The sequence below is a fragment of the Orycteropus afer genome, unplaced genomic scaffold (assembly GCF_000298275.1).
Source record: "Orycteropus afer afer isolate SDZICR_OR568_19922 unplaced genomic scaffold, OryAfe1.0 scaffold00136, whole genome shotgun sequence".
Taxonomy (NCBI): domain Eukaryota; kingdom Metazoa; phylum Chordata; class Mammalia; order Tubulidentata; family Orycteropodidae; genus Orycteropus; species Orycteropus afer.
Window position 1 is genome coordinate 6,639,339 of NW_006921723.1, and position 24,427 is coordinate 6,663,765.

At 49.0% G+C, this 24,427-nt stretch overlaps 1 protein-coding gene across 1 annotated transcript in view; it reads left to right on the forward strand.

The window, feature by feature from the left end:
- Positions 1 to 24,427, forward strand: part of PRDM16 (PR/SET domain 16) — a 466,689-nt gene that overhangs the window by 188,697 nt on the left and 253,565 nt on the right. The window lies entirely within an intron of this gene.

Genomic DNA, 24,427 nt, shown 5'->3' on the forward strand with positions numbered 1-24,427 from the left:
GCCAGCTCACCCATGTCCCATTCAGCTCCCAGTGGCCACTCTAAGAACTGGCCAAGCCCTGGTGTGCTGAGTCTCCAGTCTCTAGCTCAGCCCCTCTCTCTTCCCTGACATTTTGCATGGGTCTTATTTCTGGTAAGAAGCTGGTCCTATGCAGCCATATCAGTGCTACCTGTCCAAGCTACCCACTCCTCCCAGAAGACCAAGCAAAAAAACCAAAACCACTCCCATTGAGTTGATTCCGACTCATAGCAACCCTATAGGTCAGAGTAGAACTCCCCCACAGGGTTTCCAGGGCTGTAAAGCTTTACAGAAGCAGACTGACTCATCTTTCTCCCATGGAGCAGCTGATGGGTTTCAACTGTTAACTTTTTGATTAGTAACCAAAAGCCTTAACCACTGTGCCACCAGAACTCCTCCCAGAAAACCAGGCAGCAATACATCAGCAGCAGGTGTCTTCTAGGGTCTCCCTTTCCAGGGTGATGCTAGGCTGTCACAGGATACAGACTCTGTGTGTGTCCGGGAGCCTGTGTGCATCCGGTACTCAGACCAATTGGTGAGAAATGAGGACCGTGCTGGGAATTCCAGCACAGTGAAAGGAAGAAGCAGAACAAGGTTAGAAAGCAGAGGATCACAGTTCCACTGGGAAAATCACCACTCGTCTGTGTACTCACATACATACTCCTAGTCATGCATGCACTCACACTCACACACATACTTCTACTCACATACACACTCACATTCACACACACATACTTCTACACATGCACACACTAACAAACATACACACACATACTCCTACTCACACAGTCACTCACACTTACACTCTTATGCATGCACTCACAAACACACATACTGCTACTCATGCACACATGCACACTCACACACTCCTACTCATGCATGCACCCACACTCATACACATTCTTCCATTCTCACACACACTCACACTCACACACTCCACTCATGCACTCTCACACACACTCTTACTCATGCATGCACTCACAAACACACATACTGCTACTCATGCACACACTCACTCACACACATACACACTTACTCATGCATGTATTCACTCACACACACTCCTACTCTCTCACATTCACACACACACTCCTACTCATGCACACACACTCACACACTTCTACTCAAACACACTTACACACATACACACTCCTACTCCCTCACACACTCATACACATACACACTCCTACTCACACACACACTCACACACTACTACTCACACATACTCAGTAAGACTCATACACACTCCTACTCACACACATACACTCACACACATACTCACTCCTACTCATGCACACATGCTCACACACTCCTACTCAGACACACTCACTCACACCCACACACACTCCTACTTCCTCACACACTCACTCACACACATACACACTCCTACCCACACACACTCCTACTCACACAAACTCAGTAACACTCATACACACTCCTACTAATGCACATACCCACACTTACACACATACACACTCCTACTCATGGACACACACTTGTGCACAGACACACTCCTACTCACACTTGAACTCATACTCACTCCTACTCACACATGCACACACATGCCCATACATACACACTCCTACTCATGCACACACACACTCACACACACACAAATTGGAGAAACACTTTGCCGTTGAAAATTTATCAGCTCTGAGGACGCTTTTGGCTGTATTTTCAAAATTTTCTACAATGATGCATCAGTTTTTTTGAAAAGGAAGAGAGCAAATAGCCAGCCAGAGGGCAGAAGGCCCACCTTTCATGCTCAGTGGGAAGAGGGGCTGGATGGGAAGACACCAAGTTCCTGCATATCCAGGCAGTCTGAGCTGGAAGAATGTCCAGGAAGCTCAGAGAGGCTAGGGCACAGGGCTTCCTCTTTTTCCCCTCTCCTCCGCCGTGAAGGTGGTGGCCCTCAGCCCATCATCCATCCGTCTGTCCATCCATTTCTCCTCCCTTCTCTAGAGGAAGCTTGGTCCTGCAGCCTATAGCAGGCTCCTGGAAGTGGAGTCCATTGCTCACTAGCCTGCTTACCACAGGGGGCGCTCTAGAACCCTAGCCTGCCAGCCTCCTCACTAGCCCCTACACAGGGCAAGGCTCCCCTCTCTGTGCTGGCCATGTCCCAGATTCACCAGGAAGATTTGGCAACCAATGGCTGGCCCGCCTCACCCTATGCAATAGGACTCTCAGGGCAGTGGGTTGGGCACTAGGCTTTTGTTAAAGCTCTCATACTTCTAAGGTGCAGGCAGGGCCACAACCAGGGTGTGGGAAATGAGAACCAGCCATCGCAGCCAAGCGCTATGAGCTTTCTGAGGTGGGCCCTTCCCCACAGCTGCTAATTCCCCCATTTCAAAGTTTAGGCCCTTTGCATGTGGGGGAGCCCAGGGAAATGTGCAATGGGTGGGGCCCCATTGCAGCCCCAGAAACCTTAGTTCAGAGGCTGCTGGCAGGCTTGCTTGTTGATTGCCCTGCCCACAGGTGTCTCCACAGACGACCAGGCCAATTCCTCTGCCTTTGCCACCGTCAAAATAGAGGCCTCCTCCTATGGCAAAAGTCCCTGGGTGCCACAAATGGTTAAGTGCTCGACTACTAAACAAAGGGTTGGTGATTCAAACCTACCCAGAGGTGCCGCGGAAGAAAAACCTGGTGACTTGCTTCCAAAAGGTCACAGCCTTATAAGCCCAGTTCTACTCTGACATGTATGGGATTGCCATGAGTCAGGGTTAACTCAAAGGCCACTGGTTTGGTTTGTTTTATTAGCAAAGTATCAAGTGAACACATCCCGTGCTAATCTTAAAGCAGGCACAGTGCTGATTACAAAGTTGCGATCGATTTTCCTGGCGCTCAAATGTCTCTTGAGTTTATAACGCCTGTTATCTGTGACTCAGCCACGATGCTCAGAGCCGAAGTTCATCTCTGGTCTCACTCAGAAAGTTGGCCTTAGCTCTGCAGACTCACACCCACTCTGGAGTGCTAGCAACATACCTCCCTTCTAGTTACAAACATCTCTTTAAACTGCAGCAAAAGGAAGAAGAAAAACTTCCTGGCTATTCAGTGTTATTTTTGTTATGTGCCCTCGAGTCAGACCCGATTCATAGTGACCCCTCCTTGGCTTTCCTACAGAAGTAGATTGCCCCATCTTCCTTCAGAAGAGTGACTGGTGGGTTTGAACTGCCAGTCTTCCGGTTAGTAGTCAAGTGCCTTAGGCACTACGCTACTCAGTAGGTGATATCAAACCCAGAACAAAGCTTAGCTTAGATGTTTTTTTCTTTTAATTTCTTCAAATTAGACTCATTCTTTCAAGCCTGTCTTTCCTCTTCTGGGCTGCAGGGAAAAACACAGTAAACTTGACTCTTTGGGCCCCATGGTACCATCAGAAGCTCAGGAACAAAATTCTTCACCAGCCACGGACCTGGTGCGAGATGCCAACTGGGGTAAGGAACAGGGACTATGGATCTCAGCAATGCCTTATGCTTCTTAGTGCTAGCCTCAACTTTAACTAAGGTGCACAGATGAGAGAGGATGCCGGGTCACAGCTCCATCGCTGGCTCCTCCTCCTTGCTCACATGTGAAGATGAACAGGCATCCCTTTTGGAAATTTTAAATATCATAGAGAATCCATGGCGCCCATCAAGGAATTTGTCTTTCTGGGAAGCGAATGTGTCAGATGAAGAGGCGGCCATACATCAGCTGTGCTGCCCCTCAAATAGATAATCAATTCCCCGAAAGCATCAGTAATCAGAGCTGGACATTTATGGCCTCGGATGGTTTATCTTTGGGGCTGGGGACAGCAGGGCTGTGATGAATACCACGTGTGCCAGGAAACGCAATTAAGTGCTGTGAGGATAAAGGATTTCACATCCTGCACCCAAAAGCAATCAGATTCATAATTGAACTCCACAGCATGAGACGGGCCAGAAATAAATATCATGCCCAAAAGCATATCACCTGAGGTCTAGTGTTAGAGGTCGGACGATAGTGTTACCAGTTTGTTTAGCCTTCTGCAGACCTGGGCTGGTGCCTCTCACGGGTGACCCTTCTCCCTCTCTCTCTCTCTTCCTGCACACATGGGGCTGCCAAGGCTGCTGCTGCTGCTTTTCCTCCTCCTCCTCTTCTTCTTCCCCTCTTCATCCTCCCCTCCTAACTCCTCCTCCTCTTCTTTTCCTCTTCCCCTTCCACCTTCCTCTTCCTCTCCTCCCCCTGCTCCGCCTCCTTTTCCTTTCTTACTGAAGAGCAAACCTTCTCCTGGCCTGAATTGGCACACACTACCTTAGAATTCTGCCTTCACTTGGTCACGTGCACCATGCATCCAAAGGGGGACAGGGCAGTCAATGAGTTAGGTAGGTGGTTGGAACAAAAGACACTGGGGACCCAGTAGGACCAGAGGGGGGCCCTCTGCTGCCCTTCCTGGTGGAGTGACACACTTTCCCCTGGGCGGGGGACCCCCAAAGGGGCCTGCTCTGGTCCTTGATGACTCTAAGCTGGTGTAGGCAAGAGCTCAAGAGAGATTGTGAAGCCCTAGCCTTGGGGGTCCTAGCCCCCATTCAACACAGCATCTAGGGACTCTGGCAGAGGGGGCTGGACACGTCAGCAGGTCACTGGGTTTTTCCTGGGGGTGAGGGCCTAATGGGAGGGGCGCTTTGGTTATGGTTCTGTTTGGACTTCATGAAATTGATTTCTGAAAGAGCCTTGAACATTTTAGAGTTTAAGGTCACATACATTGGCAGAATACGGCTTTTAGTTTGGAATGAAAAAGGCATAAAGGGCATTTTGGACACAAAATAGCTCTTTAAAACAGCATTTTGATGAGTTAAGTATAAATAAATCAGAAACACACGGATTTCATTTCCTTTAAAATACCCGCGGGCTCAACACTAGCGGGAAAAGTGCCTGGCAAACGGTGGTTTGGGATCTTGACAAACCCAAATATTTTGAAAAGGTTTCTGAGATGTTTGCACCCAGGTCTCCTCCTCTGCCCCACCTTTCACACAGCCCCATGGGCTCACCCCATTTTTCTCCGATGGATCAAGCCAGGTGACAGGGGTTTGGGGACGTCTCTGACTACCTGGCAGTATTTCCACAGACTGAGAAGACATTTCACATGTGTGTGCATGTGTGTCTGCATGTGTGCATGTGTATATGTCTAAGTGTGTGTGTGCATGAGTGTGTATGCATTATGCAGGTGTATCTGTGTTTTCGTATGCCTGTGTGTCTCTGTGTGTATAATTCTATGTGTCTGTGTGTGCATGTGTCCATGTGTCCATGTGTGTATCCATGTATGTGTGTGTGTGTTGGTGTGTACCTGTGTCTGTGAATGTTTGTGTCTGTGTGCTTCTGTGTGTATGTCTCTTGTCTGTGTTTCTGTGTGTCTGTGTGTGCATGCATATGTCTGAATGTGGGGCTGAGTGTGTGTGTGTGTGTGTGTAAGGGGTGTTCGTTTGGCTAGTAGTTGAGCACACACAGAGGAAAATAAAAGTAAAGACGATCAGATAAGAGATGCGGCTCTGTGACTACAGGAATTCCAGCTTTATTTTGGTGCCGAATGGAAAAACACAAATGAGAAGGCTGCTTGGAGGAATGGAAGCAGGGCTCAGTCTAAAACGGGCACTGGAATGGAATCAGCTATGCCGACTCGCTGCCCAGACATCTGGGCTGTCAGAAGCTCCAGCTCCACCTCCACAAGAGTGGGGTCACGAGGCAGAGCCCCGCAGGGCCTGGCCAGAGCGGCAGAGCATGGACAGGACAGAGGCAGAGTTGCAGACCATGGGGACTTCTTCCCCCACCCCACCCCGCCCAGGGACATATCTCATTGACATTGGGGGTAGGGGGGCTTCCTTTATCTCTGACGGTTGTTCTTCTTAGTTGCTACTGAGTCAGCTCTGACTCCTGGCAACCCATGTGTACAGAATAGACCTGCTCCATAGGGTTTTCAAGGCTGTGGAAACCTTCTGGAAGCAGACGATCAGGCCTTTTCTCCAAACACCTCTGGGTAAGGTCGAACCACCAACCTTCGGGCTAGTAGTTGAGTGCATAACTGTTTGCAGCACCTAGGGCCTCTTATCTGCACCTAGTGAATGGCACCAGCGACTGGGATCGTTGTTGTGGCTACTTTTAGAACAGGGGCTGACCTGGGCAGGTGGAGGGAGCTCATTGGCAAAATGCCAGCTTCAACCTCCAGGGGTTCCTGAAGCCATGAGGTGAAGCAGAGCCTGGGAGAACCCATCCTCGGCATCTCAGTTGTCTTCCTTCCTGGTCAGAACCAGGAGGCATGGGGGTGGGGAAGCTAGAGATACTCTGGGGAGCCTCTGGCTATGACTATGCTTAGCTGCAGCCCCTAAAAATAACACAGAGGCTGGTCGGTTTTGCTGACCCGAGAAGCTGACCCCAAGTAGTGCCGGGCAAGCTGGTCCAATTCTGGGAGCTTGTTGTGCAGATTCACAAACTCATAAACTTTGGACCATCCACGGGGAACAGGGAGGGGCCCACAGGAATGCTGGAACTTCGTTGTTTCCAGCACAGGCCTTCCTGGGTGAACCACCATGGTGCCCGATCATTTAGACGGAGCCTTGGGGTCATGACTTCTCTGAATGCCACCGTGCTTCATGAGGAAGCTTCCACGGGGCCCACGGGCATCTTAGTAGGTACATCCAGCCCATCCCGTCTCGGCTGCAGAACTGCTCCTTCGGAGACATAAACAGAAACACTGTATGGCCGCAGCCTGCCCTGGGATGTCTTCCCCACAATGTTCTTGGCATCTGATTAGATAAAAAAAAAAAAAACTTGCAATCGATACATGAAGTTGGGTTTTAAGATTTTCTGCAGTATTGGGTTTGGAGCACTTAATAACAAGGCTCCTTGCTGCTCTGCCTCTCAATTTATAATAAAAATAAATATTTTCTCATCCTGGTGTGGAAGGCCCAGCGGACTGCAAAGAGGAGCATGGATGGAAAAGGAAGCCACTGGATTCACTGAAATGCCCCCAAACACAAGCCCCCTTATGTCTCAGCAAGACGAGGTACCTTCACCAACAGAGCCTGGCTTCTCACTCAGCTCAGTAACCCCAGGGAACTAGAACATTCCCGGCTGAGCTCCCTCCAACCACTTCTCCTAATTGTACAGCGTTCTGCTCTAATCAACCTTCAATGCCTTTTCTCTTTAAGATCAAGACAGAACAAAGCTTCAAATTACTAATTACACAAATACAGTGTCTTTTGCTAATTGGATTGGTTAATGTTAGTTAATAAAGCACTTTAAGGATAGGCCATGCAGTATGAAAGAGGCAATTCATAAGTTTAATAATAGGCTAATAACTGTCAGCGATGAGTAATCAGCAGTTTTCGCGTGCGTCCAACGTCACACCCGCTTCCAGCCTTTTGGACGTCTGATGCAAATTAATGCCTTTGCAGGAGCCAACTGGCGCTCCAAGTGCCTCGTCTCCTCTCCGCCGGCGCTCTTACCTTCTATCTGCAAGGGTCTGGGAGTTTATGCAGACCACAAGCCTGGTGGCTGTTTGGGGGAGTTTCTACACCCAAGAAAAATGTAGCCCTGTTATTTCTATTATTTATGAAAGAGCCTTTGGTGAAGCGATTAGGAGCAGGAGCCAGAGGCCTGCTCCTTGTCCTGGGGCGAGAGGCTTTGCTGTTTTACTCAGTGACCCTGGGCAAGCTCTTTGACCTCTGTAGGCTTCAGTGAACTCAGCTGGAAAATTGGGTAAAAAGACTGTGGTGTCTCCAGGCACGGAGCTGCAGCACAGAGGTGCTCAAAGGCATCGGAATTATGTCGGCAAAGAGAGTCCGGTGCGACCGTGGCTCAGACTCCAGAAGGAGCCAGGGTGTGCAGTTTGCTCTGATGGTCAATGCCCAGAGGGAATGAGGCCCACAGTCAGACCCCGTGACCCCATACGTAGGGCCCAGTGCAGGGATGTGGCTTGGCGAAATGCACAGAGCAGATTCCTAGTTCCTGGCTCACACTACCCGGTTCTACCCAGCTCAGATCATTTTAAGCCATTGGACAAATACTGTTGGCAACTGCAGCCATGGGGTGCTTCTCTGGGGGCAGCTGTATTTCCTGGGCTGGGCTTCCTACCCTTGCATGAGTTCATGGGGACAGTGCTGGCCAGCTGTTGGCTTTGCTATTTGCACACTTTTCCTGCACTATCGTTTACAAGGTGCCAGCCCCATGCATGGCCTGCATGCATGTGGGTCAAGTTTATGCCTGGTCCCAGTCCCTATCTCAAGATTCACCCTCTTTGATATGTCCCAAGTGTGACCATTTAATCTAGGCCAACACTTTTCCATTAGGGGATAATGAAGTCTAAACGACACAGAAGGAATCCTGGTCAGGAGACTTTCCCCTTCAGTTGGCAATTCTAATTGAATCTATGAATTGATTCAAATTGGTTGAATCTACAGGGCTCTCCTTCTTTCAGAGTCTAGAGTGAGAGTCTGCCCATACCCACTTCTCTGCCTGGAATGGCACAAGCATTTTCTGGCAAGAGCAGTAACCCTTTCATGGGTTACATGTGTGTTTGCTTTTGGTAAATGAAATGTGTAGAATCAAAAGGGGGAAAGATGCCCCCAAAGGTTCTTGGCTTTAATTTGTACAAGTGAATCAGCCACCAAACCCAGAGGCTTCTGTTTGTCAAATACATGAAAGCACCATACTTAACACCATTAGACAAGCAGAACAATTAAAAAACAGAGACCATAAAGGGAAAGGATTTTTTTTTTTTTTTTTTTTGTATCTCTCTGAATAGTGCCATCAGTTTTTGGAAGGGAACCGTGGGCACCAGGAGGAGGAGGATGCCCAGGCTAAGAGAGGAGTTTAAGTTAGGTACACAGACCAGCCAAAGAGGGGTTTGTCATCTTGCTCTCTCATCCCCAAGTGCTTAGAAGTCCTGGCCAAAGAACCACAGACCAAGTTGAAGCTGCCCTAGGCTTCAAGTGTGGATACTGTCCCTAATGAATTTGGGATCTCCTCACCCAATAATTTACTCCACTGGAGCAAGACATTCCCAAAACCTATTTCTGCTTCTTAGACCCTCTGTCTCTTTCTCTTTGCACCACCCACCCTTGCTTTACACCCTGCTACAAGCCAGCTCTCAAGGGCTACTACAAATTTGGGGTCTCCTGATTTTCTTTCTTGGGACACAGAGTACACTGAGCCATTCCTTCCACACACACACCCCAAACCCCAGGCAGTATTTAGGCTTTTGCATGGTTTCCATCCTGGCCGACCTCAGCTTTTCCTTCCACCCTAGCGAAGAGCAAAGAACTGACGCTGCCAAGAAAACACTCTCCCAACTCTGAGAATAGCTTTAAAATCCACCTGTGTCCCAGAGTCTTTCTGCAACTCTTAACGAACAGCCTTCAGGGTTCAAATGCTTGTGCACACGCAGAGATGCCCAAGCCTAAAGCCAGCTGGGTGTGCCCCATTGGAGGGGGCTAGGAAAGCACCCAAACCCATAGTGGGAAGCTGTGAGTGAGGAGCCTGGGCCATGGGGGAAAGGCAGCCCACTTCCCCTCTGATGCACCAACACCTGGTCCTTCATGTGCCCTGTGTTCTGTGTCCCCACTGACCAGAGTGACCTGCCAGGGAACACTGCCTGCACTCAACCTGTAGGCTGCCTGAGGGTTCTTCCTCTCTTCCCTGATCACCTAGGGACAGTATTCACACGCTCTGCACCATCTTCCTCCTGCACTAATGGGGGTCATTTTTCTCATCCACCCCACAGACAGAGGGTGACCTTGTCATGTTAAACTGACAGGCATGCCGTGCAGCCGGCGAGCATCAGGGTGCATGTCTTATCCTTTCTATCGGGGCTTTTGTGCCGTAGGAGATCCACTCCAAGCCAGCTGCCTCCCCTTGGTGGGTCAGCTGCAGAGGCGAATCTATGGAAAATAGCGCCCATGGCAATGAGTTTTAAATTGCTGAATGATCTTTCACAGCTGGCGATAGAAACTGCCAAGGCGAATAGAAACTGCTCATTGGCGCCCCCCTCAAGTCTACACCCAGGGCATGTGCCATAGCTGCCATCTCCTAGACATGCCTCAGGGATATTCCCAACAGCCACCTTACCATCTAGAAACAGGGCTGCTTGGTGCAGCTGTCTGTCCTTACTTTGGGCAACTGGAGAAACACGGAGCAAGGCCTACAGAGTCTCAGTCTCCGACTGCTCCTTTTAGGACTAAAAAGAGAAAGAAAGTAAAAGGTTCTGTATTTTCCCTAAGGCATTTGGGGTAGGCAGCAAGGAGGAAGGGAAATCTGAAAGCTGGGAGAGAAGTTGCTACAAGACCTGGGTTCTCAGAGCCACCAGGACTAACAAGCGAGTGAGTGGCACTCCTAGCAATGTGGTGACACTCATTCCTGCAGGCAGCTGGTAGGAAAGCATGAACCATCATGCAGGGTTGAATCACATACCCTGCATGGACTTCGGGAAAACGTCACTTGGTGTGAGAGCTGTGTTTATGTTCACATTCCACACACGCCAGATATTGTCTCTGTGGCCTGAGGCGGGGAAGCTCCTGTCCCGGTCGCTGTCCACGGTCCCTGATCAGTGAGCATAGGCAGGAAGTGGGGTCGAGCCCTGCACTGTCACAAGGCCCATCACGGCCAGGCTCTTAGCTGAGCTCTCATTGATAATTTGCTGTCACATTCCTGGCATGCTGGCTGGCCTCCAGGACAACTCCACGGGCTGGGGACCAAGCGTGCAATGGCCACCACACTCCCCAACACCCACATGAGCATGGAGTCAGCATGTCCCTTGGCTGCCAGACACTCCCCATCTCCTCCAAGGAGGCCCACACCCAGGGGGCAGGCAAAATGTTTTTCCAGGTAGAAATTCCAATGACCATCTTAAAGTTTCCTCCCTCAATTTTGAGTGCTTCTCCTCCTTGTTGGAAAACAAACAGAAAGAGAAACAGAACAGGGAGGAAAAAACAAAAAGAGCAGAGTGCTTCCAAACTGCTTCCACTTTGACACTGACTCCTTCTGGTGGGAGGCTGGCTGAGAATACCACTCTGTGAGATAGATGTTCTTGAAGCAGCCTGCTTCACTCACTGGCTGCCCTGCACTTGCACAGGCAGGAGGACCCCACTGTGACCTGGTGACCCAGTGACCTGGGTGGGTGACCACCCCCCTGGCCATGGCCCTGCCAGATGTGTGAAGTCAGGACCTCACAGTATTTCTTCCCCTTGGTGTTCCCTTGGTGTGCTGTTTGAGGTTGGCAGGGAGTGTGAGCAAAGCCAGCCTGGGGACAGATGGGCCACACCCCCAATGTCCAAACCTGCAGGTCTTGCAGAGTGTCCCAGAAGCACCACACCCCCAGGTCTCTATCTTGCAGCTGGACTGGCTCCCCAAGGACACACCTTCCTAAACTCCTCCTTCTCTGAACGACCACGGACTGGGTTGGCACGCTTTTTCTGTGAAGGGCTGATGATAAATATTTTATACTTTGTGGGTCACATATGAAGAGTCCCTGTTGTTGTTGTTGTTGTTGCTGTTAGGTGCCACTGAGTCACCTCCGACTCAAAACAACCCCATGTACAACAGAACGAAACACTGCCCGGACCTGTGCCAGATGAAGAGTCCCTAGATGATGCAAAGGATTAAGCATGTGGCTATTAATTGTAAGTTTGGTGGTTTGAACCCACCCAGAGGTACCTCCAAAGAAAGGCCTGGCAACCCACTTCCAAAAAAGGTCACAATCATGAAAACCTTATGAGCACAAGTCTACTCTCTGTCGCACATGGGGTCACCATGAGTCAGCAATAACTCAATGGCAACTGGTTTGAGGGCCATGTATGGTCTTTGTCACATATGCTTTGCTTTTTTTTTTTTTTTTTTAACTACCCTTTAAAAATGTAAAAACCTTTCTAAGTTTATGTTGTTGTTGTTAGGTGCCATTGAGTCAGCCCCAATTCATGGCACCCTTATGTCTAACTGCCCAGTGCTGTCCTGTCTTCATGATCTTTCGTATCTTTGACTTTATTGTTGCAGCCACTGTGTCAGTCCATCTCATAGAGCAGTTCCCTGGCCTTCACTGGCCCTCCACTTTACCATACACATTGTCCTTCTCCAGCCATCAGTCCCCTCCTGATCACACTTCCAAGTAAGTGAGTCAAAGTCTCAGGCAGTGTTCTGTGCTCCAGAAGTGTTTTCATTGGCTGATTTTTGGAAGTAGATCACCAGGCCTGTTTTTCTAGTCTGTCTTCATCTGAAAGCTCCAATGAAATCTGTCCATAATGGTTACCCTGCTATTTAAAATACCATTGGCATAGCTTTCAACATCACAGCAACACTCCAGCAGCCACAATGTGACAAACTGACAGACAGGTAGTGAATTCTTAGCTCACAGGCCATACAGAGACACTCTGTGGGTCGTATTTGACAAGCCTTACCAAGGACCAGGCAGCCAAGAAGGCCCCTTATCTCTGGTCTTTGATGTCCCTTATTTGTAGGCTGACCCCCACAAGAGGATTTTGGTCTATGAACTTTAGAGGTCGCAAAAGTGGCTACATCATTCCTGTGCTCTTGATGCAAAATAAAGGAAAAGTCGGCTGGCCCGTTGCCTTCTGGTCTGTTGTCATACTGAGGGTCCTGAACTCCCTCCAGTGCATGTGCATACCATTGACAGACACAGGACCAAGGCTGTGTTAGGTTGGCCAAGGGCACACAGGTGCTACAAAGTGTTGCTGGGACCCAGCATAGGAAGAGCTGAGGTCAAGGCTGGGAGAGTTGGTGCTGCTCGTCCAGCCTCTCCCAGCCCCATGAAGACAGGAGGAAGCAGGAAGGTCGGACTGATCCCCAAGGCTCCCCCAGGAAGCCCCAGAGATGACCTGGAGAGCATACGCCTGGGCCATGGGTTTGCCTAGTTGCAGCGAGGCTGGATTCCTGCAGTTTCTCTCTGCAGCCTATTTACAGCATCTGGCCCTAAGCTCAGTCTTGCCTGGATGTGCAGTAGAAGGACTCATGGGGTTTACTTGTCAACATGGGGTTGAGGGGGCTGCACATCCTTCCACCTGGCCTGGCCTGTGGGTTCAGTCTGCCCCACCCCCAAAAAGCCAGTCTGGGCCCAGAGGCTCCTGGTTGTTACACGGATGCCGCAGGATTCCGCAGGCTGCCTGGTTTTCACAGCAGATCAGCACGGATTCCTCAGCACAGCTGTTCTTGTAATTGGGTCCCATTAGGAGAGTGTGCGGTCCTGTTTGGTGGCTTCCCGCTCCCACCACCCCACACACGGTGGTCTTGAGTTAGCACAGCAGCTGTGACCAAGCCCAGGCGCTCTGAAGCAAGAGACCCTGCTGGTTCCCCTGGGCTCTGTCGCTCTGCCTGCTCTCAGATTGGACACTCTTGGTGGGAGAGAAGGCACAGCTCCTTCCCATCACCTCTCTCCCTCTCCTCTCTTTGCCTCACCACTCATTGCTCCAGTGGAAGCAGTTTGCTAGAGGCTAATGACCAAAGGGCTCAGAGTGCACCTTGCAGAGTCCCAGGACCTGCTTAGAACCCAGCTGTGGGACGCCGGAGAAGTGTTCAACTTCCCATCCTCAGCATTCTCAGAGGCAATGGGGATTATTGTAAGGTTTAAATGTTGGTAGGTGCCATCGAGTTAATTTGACTCATAGTGACCTCATGTGACAGAGTGCCCCACGGGGTTTTCTTCACTATAATCTTTATAGGAGCATATCGCCTGGGGTTTGCTCCCTCAGAGCTGCTGGGTGGGTTTGAACCATCAACCTTTCAATTAGCACCTGAGTGCTTAGCTGTGGCACCACCAGGGCTCCTTAGCTAATGCATTAGCTATAATGATTAATATCATTCTTAATTTATTGTGACCAAGAATGGAAATGAGTGTACTTCTCATTTCACTGGCTTGTGAGTCTGTGGAACCCAAATGAGAGGCCCACAAGTATTTGCTGAGCAAATGAGTTGATGGGACAATTAACTAGGAGGAATGAATTTGATCAGAGCATGGCCTTCTGTCGCGTAGGTCACTGCCCCAGTGAGGAGAGGGACAACAGATGGTTGCATCATTCCTTGGTCCCCTGAGGTGCTGACTGCCATCTTTGTTGCCAATGGTTGCCGTGGAGTGGATTCTAACTCCTGACACCCCCATGTGTGCAGAGTTGAACTGCTCCATACGGTTTTCAAAGGAGCTCTGGTGGCGTAGTGCCTAAGGGATTTGACTGCTAACCAGAAGGCTGGTGGTTCAAACCTACCAGCCACTCCTCAGAAGGAAGATGGGGCAATCTACTTCCGTAGTGATACCACCTCAGAAACCCAAGGAGGGGTCGCTATGAGTCAGATCCGACTCCAAGCAGTGAGTTTGGTTTGGGTTTTTAGTGACCTTTCAGAAGTAGGTCACCAGGCTTATCTTCCAAGGTGCCTGTGGGTAGATTCAAACCACCAACCTTTGGCTAGTAGTCAAGTGCTTAAACATTTGTGCTCCCCAGAAATTCTGTCTTTAGGAAAATAAAAATTCATTTCTGCTTAGAACTTGGAGATCACCCTATCTGACCCAACCACACTGAGGTTTCCCCAAGCCCCAAGGAGAACCCATATCCTGAGGGGATATGGACAGGGGAGACTTAGTGGGGGACTTGTATTTCAGCCACTGCCCTGGACCTGAGGTCTCAGACTCTCAGACACGTATGTCACAGAGCAGCCTTTGCCAGGAGATCTATGGCCCTTCTTGTTCACTTATGATTATTAAGGGTCATCTTAACCAACGAGGTATCAATAAGCAGGGTCAAGTTGAAATGCATTTATATGAGTCTGTCAATACCAAGGCTATTTCTATAACTAAAAAGGGCTGAGGTGAAAAGATAAATGTTTGTATAGACCCAACCATTGGCCTTGAGACCTTGAGATTTATACCCCCTTGGGAGCCTCTGGTGGCATAGTGCCTAAAGCATTTGACTATTAACTAAAAGGCCGGCAGTTCAAACCCACCAGCCACTCCTCAGAAGGAAAGTTGGGCAATCTACTTCTGTAGTGATACCACCTTCTAAACCCAAGGAGGGGTCACTATGAGTCAGGTCCAACTCGATGGCAATAAGTTTTTTTGTTTGTTTGTTTGGGAGCCCCACAATGCAGGGTCCTTTGGTAGGGGTGGTCGTGGGCCCCCAAGATGGCTTCTCTCTGTCAGCTTGCACCAAGGAGTCTGGATGGAGACTCTTTGACCTGTGTTTTCCGCAGCCAGGCCATGAGACATCAGGCAGCTAGGCAGTGCCTATACCTAGTACTTGGTCCCTGAGTGTAGTGTTTTCAGAAACGAGATAGGAATGGCCTGTGGTCCTGGAGGAGTGTAATTTTTAGACCTGAATGGGGAGAGCCACTGTGGGGTTTGTAATTGGCAGAGCTGGGTGCTGGTTTAAGCAGACAGGGATAGGCAGAACCCCTAGCCGAGGCCTCCCTGTCTGCAGCTGGCCTTGCAATGAATGCTGTCAGGCTCACAACATCAGGCTGTGCTTCTACACCCAGGTTCCTGCAGGGGCCCCTCAGAGATGTCATCTAGGAAGTAGAGAGCTGCTCCACTCCTACAATCACAAAGAATCACCCTTGGGGACCATTAACCAAGCCAGGGCCATGCTGGCCTGGCCAACACCAGCTCTGCAGCCCAGCCAGGGATGCTGGAGGCCAGGGTGGGGCCTGTGCACCCTGACACCCTGTGAGTGTGAATGCTCTGGGCTGGATCCTTTATTCACGCACTCATCCCTGTGTCATCAGTAGATGCTCCTGGGGTCTGTACCTGAGTCTTGGCTCTGGGGGCTCCACAGTGAGACCTCAAACCAGCAATGCCCAAGAGGCCAGTAATCTGGCAGGGGACAGACCTGCCAGTAAAGTTAGAGGGGCTTTGAAACAAGTGTGTACCATCTCCTTCCGAATGGCAATGGCCTAATAAAAATTTATAGAGAAATAAAGGAAGCAGGAGGGGAGAGGAAGGCAGAAGGAGGGATAGTTAGGTCACATGTCAGTCTCACCTACAATCACTACCTGTCTCAAACTCCTTCCTTGGCATCCCCACCCCGAGGTTGTCTGCAGGGTCTGGGGCCTCCCAGCTTTCATGTCCCCTCCCAGGGCCTGGCTCTCCTCCTCCTGAACCCCAACACCCCCTACACACAAACCTGAAGAAGCTCTGGGTCAGGTGCAGCAACAAGTTGCTTTGCAGAACTTTCTCCATGTTTCTGGTACCCACATCCAGTGCCTGGGCCTGGAGGTCAGAGCGCCTGGACTCATGAAGTCTGTGTGCTCTGGAACTGAAAGTTATGGCTTGTCATGAGTCATTGATTGGAAGTGCCACCCGTCACCCATGCGTCTGTGATTTACATGCACTTTTCTCTGGCTACATCAATCTTCTGGAAGGAAGGAGCCATGCACCAGGGCAGGCATGATGTATGTGGGCCTTGTCCCCAACTCAATGCCTGGCACAGAGGGAGGACTCCAGGAGCCCCGGCCATGGCTGCTGGATGTGAATATGTCACACATGACCTTCTCCTGCCAGCTCCATTTCATCAGGTACCAGCTCCCCCTCACCTTCTTGCATCACCCCTCTTGCTCCCAATCAGCTTTGCTCTCCATACCCAGCAGGGGAGCTTTCTCTCTGGCAAGACCTTTCATGGCATCCATGACTTCCACAGCTTCCACACCCAGCTCAACACAACATAGGACTCCCAGGTAGGAGCTCAGAGGACCCCAAGTAAGAGCTTAGTGGACCCCAGGTGGGAGCCTTGGGGTGAATCCTGTTGCCACACTTGTCAACTGTACCAATGTGGTAAGGTTACTTCTGGCCTCTTCTTCCCTATAAAGAGAGGATTTGCAGCCCCTTCCTCACAGGCTCCTTGCATACTTTGCAAATGCATTAATTCCAGCAAAATCCCTGAGTGGTGTGAATGGTTAATGTACTTCCTGCTAACCTGAAGGCTGATGGTTCAAGTCATCCCAGAGGCACCTCAGAAGAAAGGCCTGATAATGTACTCCTGAAAAAGCAGTCATTGGAAGCCCTGTGGAGCACAGCTCTACTCTGACGCACATGGGAGCATCATGAGTTGGGGTCAACTCAACAGCAACAGACTGAATGTGGGGAGGTAGCCAGCCAGCACAGTGCCTGGCCCACTGGCCACTGTTACCCTCAGTCTCCCTGTCATTTGGTCCCTGGCACTGGCTCTGGTCCCCAGAACAGTCTCTGATGCTTTGTCAGGAAAACAGACCAGACCTCTGGGGACAAGGGGGAAAACTGGGTGGGCACCCGTTGAGTCCATGTGCATACCAGCACCCTCAGAGGAAGAGGGAAGATGCCCTCTGTGCTCCACACTAACTGAAGCCCCTTGGGATTTGGGGTTAACGTGAAGCCCCTTCCCCTGATCTGACCTGCAGATCCTCCTTCGTCCTCTGTTCCCCACCCTTCACCCAATGGCGTGTCTTGTCACAGCATAAGCACTGATATCTGCCTTCAGAATCCAATGGAAATCCTCAACCTGGCACCCAAGGTCTCCCACTGCAGCCCCCAAGGTCTTTCCACACCCTAGCCACCATCACCAGCTCTTACTATCTTCAGACAAGCTCACTCGCCTGCTCCTCCCAACATTGCATGCTCCACCCCCTGCTGTGGGTACTCCCTAACCCTCACTTCATGGCTTTTTCCACTGCCCATCAGGAGGTGCTCTTCCAGAAAAGGGCCAAGCCTTCTCTGGCCCTTGCTATAGTTCTCAGCAAGAATCTGTGGTTCTTTCTTTATTTTAATACTTATGTTGTTGTCAAAGGGAAAGTGGGCTTGGCCCAATGTCTCTGCCCCAAAGCAGCAATCTGAATATTTTTTAAATGTCTCCAATGTCCCTTTCATGGGGCAATGTACAGAGAAAGCACTCAATGATTGCTCACTAAATGAGGATAGAAAGGGAAGTTGAAACTTGGCCCTGGAGATTGGGCATTAGGGAAAGAACTTAGATGATATCACCCTGAGAGGAGAAATTGTAGTGGGCTCCTCATTCACTCATTCATTTGTTCATTCATTCTGCAAATGATAGACATCTTAGTTTGCTAGAGCTGTTATAATTGAAATAACACAAGTGGCTGTCTTTAATGAACAGAAATGTATTTTCTCGCAATTTAGAAGGTTGTAGGTCCCAATTCAGGGCACTGGTTCTAGAGGAAGGCTCTCTCTCTAGGTCTGCTCCAGGGGAATGTCCCTGTCTCAGCTTCTCCAGTGTTCGGCTCAGATCATTTGGAGATCTTTAGGCGGCATCTAGCTTCCCCCATCTGTGTTCTTCTTACTTCTGTGCCTGATCTGCTCTTTTAAATTTCAAAAGTGATTGGGCTAAAACTTGCCCTACATTGTTTGCTGTTCTGATAGAGCCTGACAGAACCACTGAGACTATGGGCCCTAGCTGCCCTTCAGGTCTGGAATTGAACCCATTCCTGTGGCTTTCAGGTAAACAAAAGACAGGCATATGAGGTAAACATTTACATTAGGTAGATACCCTCCCTGGAGAGAACAATCGTGGGAGAATAGAAGGGCTGTGAATGCACAGGGAGACAGCTGGGGGGCAGGAGTGCATGAGAGGGAAGGACACAGGGAAGAGGTAACTATGGGGAGGAAGTGGGAGGGGAGCTGTTGCATGGTAGTAAATTGTAGTCAATGTCATGAGACAAAGTGTATGTAAGCTGCTGTATGATAAGTGAATTTGCTCTGTAAACTTTCACGCAAATCACAATTTAAAAAATAAAAATACATGCCCTATGCTGATGTGGCCTTATGAACATAACAAAGAAAACCCTTCTCTTAGATGGGGTTATATCCACAGGGATAGGGTTAAGATTCCAACACACACTTTGGGGGGACACAATTCAATCTATAACAATATATGTGGACATGAGAGCAGGCTCATGGTGCTGGGCAGGGTATCTAGGCAAAGAGGTCAAGCAGTGGAGCCCATGAGCTACCAGCAAACAGAATGTTCATGGAGCATCTGGAAGTGCAGGCAATGCCCAGAGCCTGGGTTTGTGGGAGGCCAGCTGGCCAGGGAAGGCCAATGACCTTGTGTAGAGCAAATCACCAGGCATGTGGTGGCCTGCTGGTCACTCTGTCCACTCTGGGGCCAGAGCAAAGCACAAGGCCCTGGACATAGTAAGTTGAGAGAGAGCTCAAGTGAGTCCAAGGCCCATTCCTGTGTGGAGCTGTGTCTGGCCAGGCATGAAGTTAAGATGACAGTGCCTTCCTTTGGGGCCCTGGAAGCAGAGTCACCTGGGTTTTCTTGTTGGTTGTTAATTGCCATCAAGTCAGTTCTAACTCATGGTGACCCCATGTATGGAAAGGCTGTGACCTTGCCTTCCGAGGTGGATGGGTTCAAACCACCAATCTTTTGCCTTGGTGGCCATGCAATTAACTGTTTGCATCACCCAGGTTTTCATGTTAGCCAAATAAAAAGTTCTGCGAAGTAGGACTTTGCCCACATTTATACAGGGCCATTTTCCTCATGGTAGGCCTCCATTTGGGATTCTCCCAAAGGAATCCACAGGGTATGAAGTGGAAGGCTGGGAAGTGCTTTGGGGGAAGGGAGGTGGAGAGTGGGTGCAAGAGAGCAGGAGGGATGTCTGGGTTGGGAATGTCAACACCGGGTGGAGGCCAGTCTGTGTTTCAGGGATGGGTCCTCTGAGGAGCCAGGGTCCTTTTCCTTGCCGTACTTGACTGTGTAAATATTTTTCTTAGGAATAAAGAGAGAGCCTCCATTCATTGGGTAGTTCGCACTTGAAAGAACTGAGAAGTATCTGTTTAGGCATAAAAGCTAAAAACAGTGTCTAAGGCGCCTTAAAAAAAATCATTTCTGCAGCTCAAACATGGCCAAGCTGACTTTTTTAATGCAAAAAATAAATAAATATCACCCAGCTCCCAGTTGAGAGCTCAAGAGTTTGTGTCAACACCGTCGGTGCCTTTGCTCTGGGAGCCAGGGCCGGGCGGCTGGTGACTAACCGCCTTTCATAGTGTATGTCCGAGCTGCCAACGGGACACCACCCAGCCCAGTGCAAGCTAGTAGGGCTGCGAGCCTGGCTGAGGGAGTGCCCCTCTGCGGGTAGAGTGCTGGCTGGCGTTCAGGTGAGAGTGCCGGTCGGAAGGGTTGGCGTGTGGCTTCTTCCAGCCGGATGCATCCACCCAGCAGCCTCCGGTTCCTACGGAGCCCAGATCCAGAACCTGGAGGCCTGAAGTGAAGGCAGCTCCACCACTCAGCAGCTTTGTGAACTTTGCCCTGCACTTCAACTCACTGAGCTTCTGTTTCCTATCTATAAAGCAGAGATAACTGTAGTTCTTGCCTCATACAGTGGATTGTGAGAAGTAAAGGAGATCATGTGCTTGTGCCCTCACTCGTAGTTGTTGTTGTTAGGTGCTGTTGTATTGGTTCTGACTTGCGGCGACCTTATGTACAACAGAACGAAACATTACCCGGTTCAGCACCATCCTCACAATAGTAGATATCTTGGAGCCCACTGTTGCAGCCATTGTATTGGTTCATCTCTTTGAAGGTCTTCCTCCTTTTTCCTAACCCTCTATCAGGCATGATGGCTTTCTCTTGAATAGGTCTTTCCTGATGGTGTGTCCAAAGTAAACTAGTTGAACTCTCACCACCCTTGTTTCTAAGGAGCCAGACACATTGTTGTTGTTGTTGTTGTTGTTGTTAGGTGCCATCCAGTTATCTCCAACTTACAGTGACCTTATGTCCAATAGAACAAAACACTGCCCGGTCCTGCACCATTCTCACAATCATTGCTCTGCTTGAGCCCATTGTTGCAGCCACTGTGCTAATCCATCTTGTTGAGTGCCTTCCCCTTTTGCGCTGCCTCTCCACCTTACCACTGGAGAGCTCTGGTGATGTAGTGGCTAAAGGATTCAGCTGCTAACCAAAAGGTTGGTGGTTCAAACCCATCAGCTACTCAGTGGAAGAGAGATGAGACCATCTGCTTCCATAAAGATTTATAGCCTTGGAAACCCTATGGAACAGTTCTACTCTGTTCTATGGTGTCACTAGGAGTCGGCATCAACTCAATGGCAATGGGTTTTGTTTTTCTGCTTTTCTACCTTACCAAGCATGATCTCCTTCTCCAAAGACTAGTCCCTCCTGATAATATGACCAAAGTACGTGAGACAAAGTCTGGCCATTCTCAAACTAAGCAACATTCCAGCTGTACTTCTTCCAAGACTGATTTCTTTGTTCTTCTGGCAGTCTGTGATATTTTCAGTATTCCTCAGCAACACAATTCAAATGCATCAATTCTTCTTTGACTTTTTATTCTTTGTCCAGCTTTCTTATACATATGAGGCAATTGAAAATATCATGGCTTAGGTTAGGCACATCTTAGTCTTCAAAGTGACATCTTTACTCTTTAACACTTTAAAGAGGTCTTTTGCAGATTTGCCCAGTGCAATATGCTCTCTGATTTCTTGACTGCTGCTTCCATGGTCATTGATGTGGATCCAAGTAAAATGAAATCCCTGACAACTTCAATCTTCTCTCCATTTATCATGATGTTGCTTATTGGTCCAGTTGTGAGAATTTTTGTTTACTTTATGTTGAGGTATAATCCATATTGAAGGAGCTCTGGTAGCATAGTGGCTAAAGCACTTGACTGCTAACCAGAAGGCTGGCGGTTCAAACCCACCAGCCACTCCTCGGAAGGAAGGTTGGGCAATCCTACTTCCGTAGTGATAATGCCTCGGAAACCCAAGGAGGGGTCGCTATGAGTCGGGATCGACTCGACGGCACATAACAACAACAACAACAACAATCAATATTGAAGGCTGTATAGTCTTTGATCTTCATCAGTAAGTGCTTCAAGTCTTCTTTAGTTTCAGGTAGCAAGGTTGTGTCATCTGCATATTGTAGGTCGTTAGTGAGTCTTCCTCCAATCCTGATACTGTGTTCTTCTTCTTATATTCCAACTTCTCAACTTCTCATTTGCTCAGCACACATATTGAATAAGTGTAGTGAAAAGATAGAACCCTGATGCACACCTTGTAGTCTTCCAAAAATATTACCTACTGCCCTCATCATCATCACCATTGTTGTTGTTGCTGCTATTACTTTAATGCAACATTTATACTAGGGAAGTTGGCACCAATTTGTAGAACTTGGTTTGAGAAGACAATTAAGGATGAAAATTGTATTTTAAACGTTTCTTCTTAAAGAAAAGAGGAAGCACATGTGACATTGTTAGCACCCCTTTCCAAGCATAAAATAAGTCTGAGAAATGGAATGTCAATGAGATCTAATATTAGCTCATTAGGTCTACTTCTAGAGCACTGTTTACCAGTTGCTGTTGAGTCAACTCCAACTCATGTGACCTCATGTGTGTCCCAGTAGAACTGTGCTCCATAGGGTTTTCAATGGCTGATTTCTCAGAAGCAGGTTGCCTTTCTTCTGAGACATTTCTGGGTGGATTCAAATAATCAAACTTCTGGTTACCAGCTGAGTGTGTTAACCATGTGTACCATCCAGAGACTTTGGTACTGTTTAGTTGGGTATAAAACACTCTTAAAAGAGTAGCTGCATGGAGGTCAAAGCAGCTGACCATGGAATTATTAGCCTGTCTTGACACCTCTGCTCAGACTCGATCTGCAGCAGAACCTGCACTTTTGAGGCCCCCATGATTTCCCATTGGTCATCAGTGCAAGGCTCAGAGCTAGAGCAGCATGTGGTGATGGGTGGGGACATATCCATCAACCCCTGCCCCCCCCCTTTTATTTCAACCTAAATGACCTTCACTTACCACCCTGAACTCCTTGCCTCATAAAAGCTTCTTTAAGAGGAGAAGGCCTTAGAATTAGCTTCTAGTAGATTCTGGAGTCATACATACATCTCTGAGTATGAAGCAACTTCACAATGCACAGTAGAGAAACATAGCTAAGACATGGGTTGAAAGGCCAATAGCAAGAGGTCAATAAGCCAAGGTGTTTGGTGACCTTATGAGCCACACTATCCTCCAGGCTGGCAGAGGGGGCTTCCTGTGCCGAGTTGAATCTGGTTCTCTCTAGTTGCAGGGCAGCCTCACGCCTGGGGCTTAGTCTGGGTTTCCTCCCATAGGTATATTTCCAGATACTTTAACAGCAGATTATTTTGAAGGGGGCAAAACCTTCTGGGATCCATTTGTGACACCAAACAGAAAGTTTAGCCCTCCTTGGGGGACATGCCAGAACTCCAGAGCTGTAAGCATATGAGATGTCTGTGTGTGTCGACTCTTCACTGATGTTTTGGAGAACAGAGGATATTTATTTTAATTGAGTCAAAAAAAGATGTTTTGACCAACTCCACTTAGCTAAATCCTGGCACTAATACTTGAGAGAGAAGCTAAATTTGGAGGTCAAACCTCTATTTTTTGGTGAAAATGCTTAATCAAAACACACCTAATACTTCTGCTGGGGTCCAGGGATGGGGCTCAGAGCTCTGAAGGCCATTGCTGGCGGCTGGCAAGCTTGCAGTGAGTGCACTGAGGGTTAAGCTAGCAAAATAAAGAGGCTTTCAGCTCAGCAGCAGCTCTGGCTGAAAGAAAGCAGAGGCTGAGAGGCTCCAGGAGCGTGTCCAGTGGTGTTGCCACCAAGGTCAGCAGTGGGTGAGGAGTCACATGTACCTGCCAAAGAAGGCTGTGAAGTCAGGGGCAGATGGAGAAGAGCAGCCAGAATGGTGATGCCAGAACACAACTCAAACCCTCTGTTCTGGTTCCCTAGTGCCGCTCTGACAGGAATATACCACAAATGGGATGGCCTTAACAAACAGGAGTTTATTCTTACAATTTGGAGGCTTTAAGTCCAAGTTAAAAGTGCCAAGCTCTAGGGGCTTGGGTGAAAGCCCCTCAACCTTGGGGTCCAGCTCCACCTCCTGCTCCTGGCCCACTGGAGCTAGAGGTGTTTCTTCACTCAGACAGCTGCTGGCTGCTGAGGCTAAGAAGCCCCAAGGTTGACAAGTAAAGAGGCACAGTCCCAATGTTACCAAACCACACGGCAGGCCATTAATCTTAAGCCCATTGTAAAGTCCCAAAGTCGGCAGAGCATGGCAGGCTGTTGAGCAACGACACGGCTACATGCAGGGTCCAAGCATGCCATAGGTTAAAGACCATTCCCAAAGCTCCTGCTTATATACGGGAAGCAGACCATATACCCAAAGGCAGCTACTCAGCTGCTCACAGTAGACTCCACCATGGAGTTGATTACTAGTCTCTTCATGGGGAATACTAGCACCAGCTGCCCAGCCACTCAACCAGGCATAGCCAAGTTGACACAAAAACTTAACTACCACACCTGCCATCAGCAAGAGGACACCTCTTTCTTCTTCTTCTTCTTTTTTTTTTTTTAATTGTGATTTGGGTGAAGATTTACAGAGCAAATTCACTCTCGATACAGCAGTTCACATATACTTTGTCTCATGTCATT